Source organism: Tupaia chinensis, unplaced genomic scaffold (genome assembly GCF_000334495.1).
Source record: "Tupaia chinensis unplaced genomic scaffold, TupChi_1.0 Scaffold145870_1, whole genome shotgun sequence".
NCBI lineage: Eukaryota > Metazoa > Chordata > Mammalia > Scandentia > Tupaiidae > Tupaia > Tupaia belangeri.
Window position 1 is genome coordinate 4375008 of NW_006205727.1, and position 10011 is coordinate 4385018.

The 10011-nt window shown below is 39.0% G+C and overlaps 1 pseudogene; it reads right to left on the reverse strand.

The window, feature by feature from the left end:
* Positions 1–5756: 5756 nt before the first annotated feature.
* On the reverse strand, positions 5757–7609 carry LOC102476071 (heat shock protein HSP 90-alpha pseudogene; annotated as a pseudogene).
* Positions 7610–10011: the final 2402 nt, after the last annotated feature.

Here is a 10011-nt window from a genome sequence, read left to right on the forward strand (position 1 = left end):
GAAAAAGAAAAAAGTCCACTTATACCCAGCTTCCCACCAAAAACACACTGTCCTCATTGCTTATTTAACTCATGAATAAAGTAGTTTAAAAACTGTCATTGGAAAACAGGGACACTGGAAAATTTAATCAAGTATGTTTAATGTCAGGCAGTCTGCAAATTGGTTATGGTCTAGGCTTGGACATAAGTCCAATGCATTTGGAAGTCACTTAACAACTTGGCTACACAAAGTACAATTTTGTGTAATTTGAATACTTTGGCCAATATGACCTCATAACTGCCAATACTAGTTTAAATAATAGGGTTACACCAAACTTTCAGGGTCCATAAATTGCTATTTTACTCTCAATTTTAGTAAATTATAGAGTATTCTTTGGGTAAGCAAATAAGATAAACAATAATAGAAATAATCCACCCTAATTTGACTATGTATATTTTACCATTTTTTTCCCAGTCTCTCTCAAGTTCCACAAAACAGTTTATCAGAAACTTTGCTTGCTCAAAGAGGAATTTATTTATCACATGTGCCTACTAAGAACAAAACACGTTATGTTTTTTGAACTCTGATCACCTGAGCAAATTGTTCTGCCTTAAATTTTTCTTACTGCATTGCTTTGATTAATATCGCAACAAGTCATTGCATATGCGTCTTATTTCACTCCTCCTCGATTGCTGAGATTATAAAGCACCAGGAGGAGCTAGACAATGGTGCAGAGGTGGAACAAGATGCTCTGTGAGGCAATCCCACTTTTTTTTTTTTTTTTGGAGAGATTTTCACTGTAGGGCGCGTGCGCTCTCCAGACAGACAGAGAGAGACATAGAGACAGAAAGCGAGAAATCACCCCCCAGGGGGGATGGTCACGCCGCAATCCCTTCTCCTCCATTCTCCTCTCGGGATCTTGGGCACGCACGCACACGCGCCCGGCGTGAGTTTTAAGCCACCGGGTCCGGGACACGAACCGCGGTCGACTACGTGGGAGTCCAGCGACATAGCCATTACGCTAACTGCTGGTTCCCAGCAATCCCACTTTTTGATTCAAGTCCAGGTACCTCCCTGAGTACACCAGGCAGTTGTATGTCCATGATCCAGGGCTGGCTGAAGCTGGGGTAGCTTATGGGTGTGAGACTCTATTTAGAGTGCTCTATGTCTCTCTCTCAATCATGGAAAAATAAATAAACTTCAAACAATAAGAAAGCTTTTAGAAAATAAGTAAATAAAGCACTAGCAGATAATTACCATAGTACTTATATAATTCATATTCCCTAAGGTGCTGAAGATCATTCTGAGCACATGGCTAGTCCAATAATATTGAATAGCCAATATTGATTTCATTAAGACAGGGAATTCTGGTGATTTTGTTCCTTATTGTATATTTGATGCCTATAATAGTACCTGACATATTATAAGTGCTCAGTAAATAATTTTAAATGAATGAATGAACACACAAAGATAAATGCAAAGAATATTTCATTCTGGCACTAGTGTAGTTTAGGGAATTATTTGCTTGTTTTAGCACATTGATTTGTTTTTGTTTTTGTTTTTTTCTTCTTCTTGTTTGTTTTTAAATTTGCTAGAGGGCATATGCACTTTCCAAAGAGAGGGAAAGTAAGAAAGAAGAAAGTACCCCCACGGAGATGACCACACCATCCTCCTCTATTTCTCCTTTTGGGACTTTGGACATGCACACATACGTGACTAGAATGTTTTTTAAGCGACTGAATCTGGGATCTAAACCACAATGTTGACTATAGAGGATCCAGCCACCATAACCACCATGACACTGAATGGCTCTGGTGGGATTTTTAGATCAATATTACATAAATTACTCAAGAGAACCTCAGGTTGATTTTGCATTAGCATGGCCTTGGCCTCAGAATTCTAATCCTCAAAACTAGTACTGAAGTCAAAGAAAGAATGAGAAAACATTCTATCACAAGAGAAGGTCAGACAACAAACATTTTCCCAGCAGGAAATTGAGAAAAGGCAGATGGACACCCATTGTAAGTAAAAGGAATCCTGTGCTTCTTGATGTGAGAGAAAGTTGGTTTACATATATTCTATCTCTATATATTATTTATCTATCATCTGTCACCTCTACACCTAACTATCATCTAATCTATTAATCATGACAATCTACCAAGAGTGGACCAAGGATTAGACTGGTTCATTGATTGCAGGGGATTCCTTTAAGCCAATTGATACACACACATATGTACATTCCCAAAAAACTTTGTCCATAACATTCATTATATAATCAGAACTGAACTTACTGAGTTCTTAATATATACCAAACATTTTGAATAGGAAATGAAAAAAATTCCAACCCTTAAAATAATTCATAATACTGTTACTACTTTTGTTTTTTTTTAAGAGGTTTTGCTATAAGGCGTGTGTGCTCGCCAGAAAGACAGAGAGAGACAGAGAGATAGAAAGCAAGAAATCATCCCCCGGGGGTGGGCCATGCCACAATCCCTTCTCCATTCTCCTCTCGGGATCTTGGGCATGCATGCACACATGCCCGGTGTGAGTTTAAGCCACTGGGTCCAGGACTCGAACCATGGTTGGCTACATGGGAGTTCAGCAACAAAGCCATTACGCCAACTGCTGGTGCCAATGTTGTTACAATTTTTTTTTTACGTTTCATTCACAAATGAGGAAGTGAAGTTCAAAGCAGTTAATACATTTGTCAAAGGTCCAGAGGCTAACACATGAAGTGGGATGTATGACTTTACAGTGTGGTCTTATAACATTCAGATAAATGATAAATCTTATTAGATAAACAAATCTTATATTGTTGTTTATGCTTTTTTTGTCTGTCTTACTTGACTATGAGATTTTCAAGGATATGAACTGGGTCTTGTGTATCTTATATTCTTCACAATATCTTTCACAGATCAGCATCTTGAACATAGTGGGTGCCTCATAAATTTATCAGAAAGAAGGCAATGCTTTTATAGTTGAAATTGGAAGCTTAAATGCCATGGCAATTGACAAATGACTCTGAAGTTCCTCTGAACTCACTAGTTTAGATGCATTTATGTATATATTTTTGCAAATTTTAAAAATGCAGAGAAGAAGAAAGCAAGTAGTATGCTCAAAATTCTATAATCTGTTTCAATATATCATTTTAATCAGTCTCTTACCTGCTTTGATCTTTCCTCACAGTACGGACTGTGAAAGCATCTTGGAATAGTGGTTTTCCAAGAATGTTTACCAAAGACTGGGGAGTTGTTTGCTTTTGTTTTAGAGAATAGAATTTCTTGCCATTGGTTAATTTGAGTGCCCTCCTGGAAGATGAGCTTTAACCTGAGATACTCAAAGAAAAAGTTTATGGTAGCTGTTGCTCCAAAATGGTGAAAATATCCTGCCAAAACTCTGGGTGAGCTGATCTTAAACACATTTTCTCCTTGACGTCGGAGTCAGACAGATAGTAATTAGCTAAGAAGGTTCAAGCTTAATAGCCTTCTCCAATCTGGGTCCATGTCAGTGAGGCCCTGAAACAGTCTTAAGTTAAATTCACATTTGATTTCATGGTTCTCTGTATCTTACACCATAGTTCCATTATATAACACATCTTGCACAAGGTTCACTGGTGGGCGGAGTTGCCACCTTAAAAGGAGGGGCATATCGGGGTTGGCAGGTAACGTGGTGGTTAAGGTGCTGGACTCTCACAGGGCCAACCATGGTTTGAATCTCAGATTTGGCAGCTTGAAAACTCACACCAGGCATGTGTATCTGTGTGTCCAAAGTCCCAGGAGGAGAATGGAGAAAAAAGAATTGTGGCATGACCATTCCCCTGAGGGAGTGCTTTCCTACTTTCCCTCCTACTCTTACTCTGTCTCTTTCTAACTCACCCTATGGCAAAAACCTTAAAAAAAAAAAAAAAAAAGAAAAGAAAAAGAAAAAAGACGGAGATGCATATTGAGCAACATGCTCTTCTATTCTGCCTCTGCCCTTATCTTGCTGAGTGTGTGAGTTAAGCTAAGGTCTTCTATACAGGTCACCCTCTTTCCACAGCCGTATGTCTGAACATGCTGGTTGTCAGTTTTCATCTGTAGAGGGAAGTAGGATACCCTATTTAAACCTGCTAAGGTAGATCCCTCAAACTGAAAGCTCTTCGTTGGCATCTAACTCCCTTGATCTACTTTCAGAGCATGGGGTTCACTGAGTGTATGGTTCCTCAGGAGCATGCAGTGATGGTTAGTAGGCACATGTGCTTGCCAGAGACAGAGACAGAGAGAAGTGTTTCTCTGTGAGAAATCACTCCCCAGGGAGAATGACCACACCACAATCTCTTCTTCTCCATTCTCCTCTCAGGATTTTGGGCACACACGCACATGTGCCCAGTGTGATTTTCAAGCTCCTTGGTCTGGGACTATAACTGCGTTCAGCCATATAGAAATTCAGCGCTTTAACCTCCATGCCACAGACTGGACCCCTGGAATGGGATTTCCAAAAGTGCATATATTTATTTCTTCCATGAGAGACAGAGAGAGATAGAGAGACACCTGCTATAAGGTTTTCATGCTGCAATCTCCTCCCAACCTCAGCCAGCCAGTGTTACGGTCATGTGCCTACCTAGTGTGTACAGGGAGACCCTGGAATGTGAACCTGGGACCTTCCTATGTGGTTTCCGAATTGTGTAGTGGTAGCTACCACTGTGTTACTGCAGTTGGCTGGATTTAGGTATTTTTTGATTCCTGGTATTGGTTATCATCCTACCTACACTGTACCAATCTTATCCTAACCTCTACCAATATTGTCAAAATTTATAACATTATTCTGGTCACTTCAGGCTTAATAAAATATAGAAAGTTTTTATCCTAATACATGTTGATTAGTAGTGAGTGAAGTAGTCACATGTGGGTATTTAGGCAAGCACAGGCTATAAATAAAATAGGTTTTGGTGGGTAGGTTCATATCAACAGATATCATTTGCTCTTTAGCCCAAGGGCATTTCTCCTCCTCCATTCCTGAAGGTCTGGTTAATAGAAATAGTAAAGTTCCCAGTTATAAGGTGCACTGAGAAATGGAATTCAGCAGTTATGATGGAAAGTGATAAGGGCGGGAGAGAACAGGTGTGAGGGCTGAGAAACTTGCATTTTTTCCATTGACTCATTCTGTGAATTTGAACCATAAACAGCATTTTGGGATGTAGATGTCCCCATCTGCAAAGTGGAGGAATTGGCTGTGGTTTCCATATTGCTTTCCCCTTCCAGTGCTCTATGCTCAATGGATCCCTGCTAGAAATGGATCAAAAGATTAGAAAGGTCTAAGATGCACTTTTGGTCTAAGTGCATCTTAGACCAAAATGCACTATAGAAATAAAGATTGGATTTCAGAATTGGATTTTTTATTCTTGCAAAAATCAAGGTATATCTCAGAACACTTCAACAACAAAAGATTTGGGCTACTAAGAAATCTGGTTTGGAGAGCTAAACACTTCTTTAGATCACAAAGTTAACATTAGGTGGCATATATCTTACAACAAACATTACCTTGATCTGTTAAAATAGGCTGATATGAAACTAGAAAAACATTACTAGCTCTGCTTTAGTGCCTAAAGTATCACAGTATCACACTTTGAAGTAGAAAGAAATCTTATCTTCCACTTACGTAGTTACTGTCATGCCTTAAAAATGTTTAACATGTTAACCAAAAATAAAGAAAAACAATTCTTGAAAAAAAATATATATCACCAGAGGGAATGAAGATAAAGTATTGAACACATATGTAAGTCATTCTTCAGGCAGAACTTAATCTACTTCTTCCATGCATGATGTGTCATCATCTCCTTTGAGGGGTGGCATTTCTTCAGTCACAACAGCATTGGTATCCTCAGCAGCAGGGTCATCTTCATCAATACCCAGACCAAGTTTGATCATCCTATAGATTCTGTTAGCATGTGTCTGGGGATCTTCCAGATTAAACCCAGATGACAAGAATGCGATTTCATAAAGCACAATGACCAAATCCTTCACAGACTTGTCATTCTTGTCAGCCTCTGCCTTTTGCCTTAAGATTTCAATAACAGAATGATTAGGATTGATCTGCAGGTGTTTCTTTGCAGCCGTGTAGCCCATATAGATCACTTCTAATCCATGCTTCCGAAGACGTTCTATGAAGGCCGAGTTAGCGACCTGGTCCTTGGTCTCCCCTGTGATGCAATAGATATGCCTCTGGTTTGCTTTCATTCTGGTGCAATAATCCTTCAAGGATACCATCTCATTACCAGAAGCAGATGTGTAATACCTTAATAGCTCTGAAAGTCTCTTAAGATTTTGAGAGTCTTCATGAATTCCAAGCTTTATATTTTTAGAAAACTGCTCTTGAAACTTTTTGTAGTTCTCTTTATCTTCTGCCAGTTCAGTGAAAAGTTCTAAGCATTTTTTTGACCAAATTCTTTCTGATAGTTTTCAGAATTTTTCTTTGCTGCAACATCTCATGGGAGATATTTAGAGGCAGATCCTCAGAGTCTACCACCCCTCTAATGAAATTTGATATTCAGGGATCAGCTCCTCACAATTGTCCATGATGAATCTCTGCATACATACAATATGATGTTGCTCTTTTTCTTCCTGTTTTCAAGCAAGTCAAAAGGAGCACATCTTGGAATGAAAAAAAGAGCTCTAAATTCCAGCTATCCTTCAACTGAAAAGTGCTTCACTGCCAAGTGATCTTCCCAGTCCTTGGTCAAGCTCTTGTAGAATTCTCCATACTCTTCATTGATAATATTATCAGGATTTCTGGTACAAATAGGTCTTGTTTGTTGAGTTCTTGATCAATGTACTTTTCTTTAATCCTCTTCTTTTCATCACCATCTTTCTTTTCTTCTTCTTCTTCTTCTTCATCAGAACCAACATCTTCTATTTCAGGATTTTCATCAGACTCCTTTTCTTCTTTTTCTTTATCCTCTTCTTTCCCTTCCTTTTCTTCAGCTTCATCTTAACTGGCTTCATTATCATGCTCTTCTCCACAAAAAAGAGTAATGGGATAGCCAATAAACTGAGAATATTTCTTTAAAATATCCTTTATTCTTCTTTCCTCTAAGTACTAAGTTTGGTCTTCTTTCAGATGCAGGATAACCTTTGTTCCATGACCCATGGGTTCACTTGTGTCAGTCCTAACTGTAAATGGGCCCCCTGCAGTGGACTCCCAGGTATACTACTCATCATCATTTTGTTTGGTGATCACAGTCACTTTCTCAGGAACCAGATAGGCAATCACAGAGATATCTGCATCAACCTGGAAAGCTTCCATGAAAGCTTTGGTTCTCGACTTGGCAATAGTGCCAAGATTATTAATCAAGTCGGCCTTGGTCATTCCAATCCCAGTATCACTATAGTGAGGGTTTGATCTTGTTTGGAATGAGATTAGTGTGCAGCTCCTTCCCAGGATCTAGTTTACTGGGATCTGTCAAACTTTCATATCTGATTTTGTCCAGCACATAAGATGAATTTGAAATAAGCTCCCTCAGGAAAATCTCTTTGTTGGAGTAGAAAGTGTTGATGATCAATGACATCAACTGGGAAATTTCTGCCTGGAGGGCAAATGTCTCAACCTCTTCCTCCTCTGTGGGTCGGTCTTGGGTCTGGCTTTCCTCAATCATCTTGGTGAAGGATCACGCAGTATCGGTGCCGTAGCAGCATCTGGACTCTGAAGCAACTGAGAATTGGATTTTTTTTTTTTAATTGTTCTTAACATTCCTTCATCTCTCCTTCTTTTCCACCTTTTGGTAAAATGTGGGTGGCTTAGTCAGAAAACTATGATTCAAGAAAGTTATGTCCTCAGGTTTTTGGAAATCATATCTCATTTTCTCCTTGGTCAGCTAAAAGGCAGTGCCATTCTCTTGTTTAATGTCCTCAGCTTTTTGGAAATCATATCTCATTTTCTCCCTGGTCAGCTAAAGGGCAGTGCCATTCTCTTGTTTATCATGCTCCCCTCTTCTTTCTTAGCCTCTCAGTCAGAGATAAGTTAGTCTGTTGTCAAAAATTCAAAAATGGCTCAACTCTGGGTACTCGTCCCCCAGGGCTCAGCAGCCATGATATATAGCATGTGAGGCCCAATGACAACTTAGAAAAAAGGGAACTATGTGTTAAATTTAAGACAGAGGAGTGTCTCCAGAAATAAGAGCATGTGGTTGGCTTTAACTAGGTGTGTACTTCTGAGGTTTGTGGGGAGCACTTTGGTAGAAATACAGGACACTTCAAGAGACTGAGCCCATATATCCTGACTCCTTCCTCTCTTGTTCTGTGAGTAAAAATAGCTTTGAGACCTGGCAATAATCTCAGTTAGTCCTCATTTGTCCTTCCTCCCATTCTATGAGCTATTGCTTGCCCTGTATAATTTTTTTTTTAATCTCTTGTAAACAGAGTACCTAATGAAGTTTTATTTTAAAACTGTCACGCAAACTTTATGGGCATTTGGGTCCACATTTAAATCTGAACTAGCAAATCTCCCTCCCATTGCCTCAGCAGAGATCTCCCCTTCAACTTCTGTTACGTTAGTAGAAGAAAACTAGCATGTTTTCTGGCAATGTGGTATTCAAACACAGTTACTATCTCCAATTTTGGTAAAGTTGGATATTATGATTTATTTCTCAATTGTTAATAGAAGCGAGCTAACAAATTACAATACACAGACTTTATTTCCTTTATAAGGAGAGGGTGTTGAAATGAGAGGTGTTTTTCAGATGCCTACAAATAGACAGTTCCATCTCCATTAGATTTTAAACTATATGGAGGAAGTAATCATGTTTCCCCATTTGTTGAATGGACTGTCCTTGGTCACATGATGACTCCGGTTCAAGGATGCTGTTCCATGTGGTAATACAGCTTTAGTAGCAACCACAAGCACATCTGGCTCCAGCCTAAGGCACCCAAGTCTTTTGGAGGTTTGAGGAAACAGCAAGGTCACAGTTGAAGGTGCATACAAGAAAGAGAGCTCTTCAGATTCTTTCAACAGCCAAATATTTATCATGTATCTTTCTGGATAAGATACCAGGCTTATTGCAAAGTAAACAGCTCAAGGCTAGGCTTCCACTGACCTGAATAAATGAGACATTTCCCTGGTGATTCAGTTCAGTTCAACCAAGATTTATAGAGCTACCCAACAATGTTTGGAATGGAAAGTCCAAAAGAAGTACAGCAAGGGAAGTTCTGATCACAGCCCTTGAATAAATTTTGATTTGCGTGGAAAGTCAAGATTTAACAATGGGAAGTAAAATATTTAATATGCTTTGAGGGAGGTGCAGATACCTCTCAACTTCTGAACATGTTCACATCATGGTACACATACAAAATAATAATGTTTATGTAGCATATAGATGAATCTGGAAGTAATTGAGAGTTATCCCTATATAGGATTTGGTAAAAAATTAATATTTTATATTTTTTATTTCTTAACATAATTATGTTAAGAAAAATATAACTCAAAGTGTTATTGTGGATATGTTATTGGGTCATTGAAAAAGACATGACATTTTTCTATGCAAAAAATAATCAATAGTGGATTTATAAAAACTTCCAAAAATCTTTTAAATACCTTAAGAAGAAAATTGGAATTGCTTTTATGAATGCAATTTTAAAAACACTTATGCTTCCATCTCCCCTGGGGGTGATTTCTCGCTTTCTGCCTCTCTGTCTTTCTGGCAAGCACACAGGCCCTATATCAAAAATCTCTCCAAAAAAAAAAAAAGGACCAGAAGATAGTGTAATGGCTATGTTTCTGGACTCCAATGTAGTCGATCGCGGTTTGAGTCCCAGACCCGGTGGCTTATACTCATGCTGGGCACGTGTGCGTGCGTGCCCAAGATCCTGGGAGGAGAATGGAAGAGAAGGGATTGCGGCGTGGCCATGCCCCTGCGTGTGTGTGTGGGGGGTGATTTCTCTCTGTCTCTCTGTCTCTCTGTCTTTCTGGAGAGCGCATGCGCCCTATAGCAAAAGCCTCTTAAAAAAAAAATAAAAAAAAAACAAACAGAAAAACACAAAAAACAAAAACTTACGCTTAAAG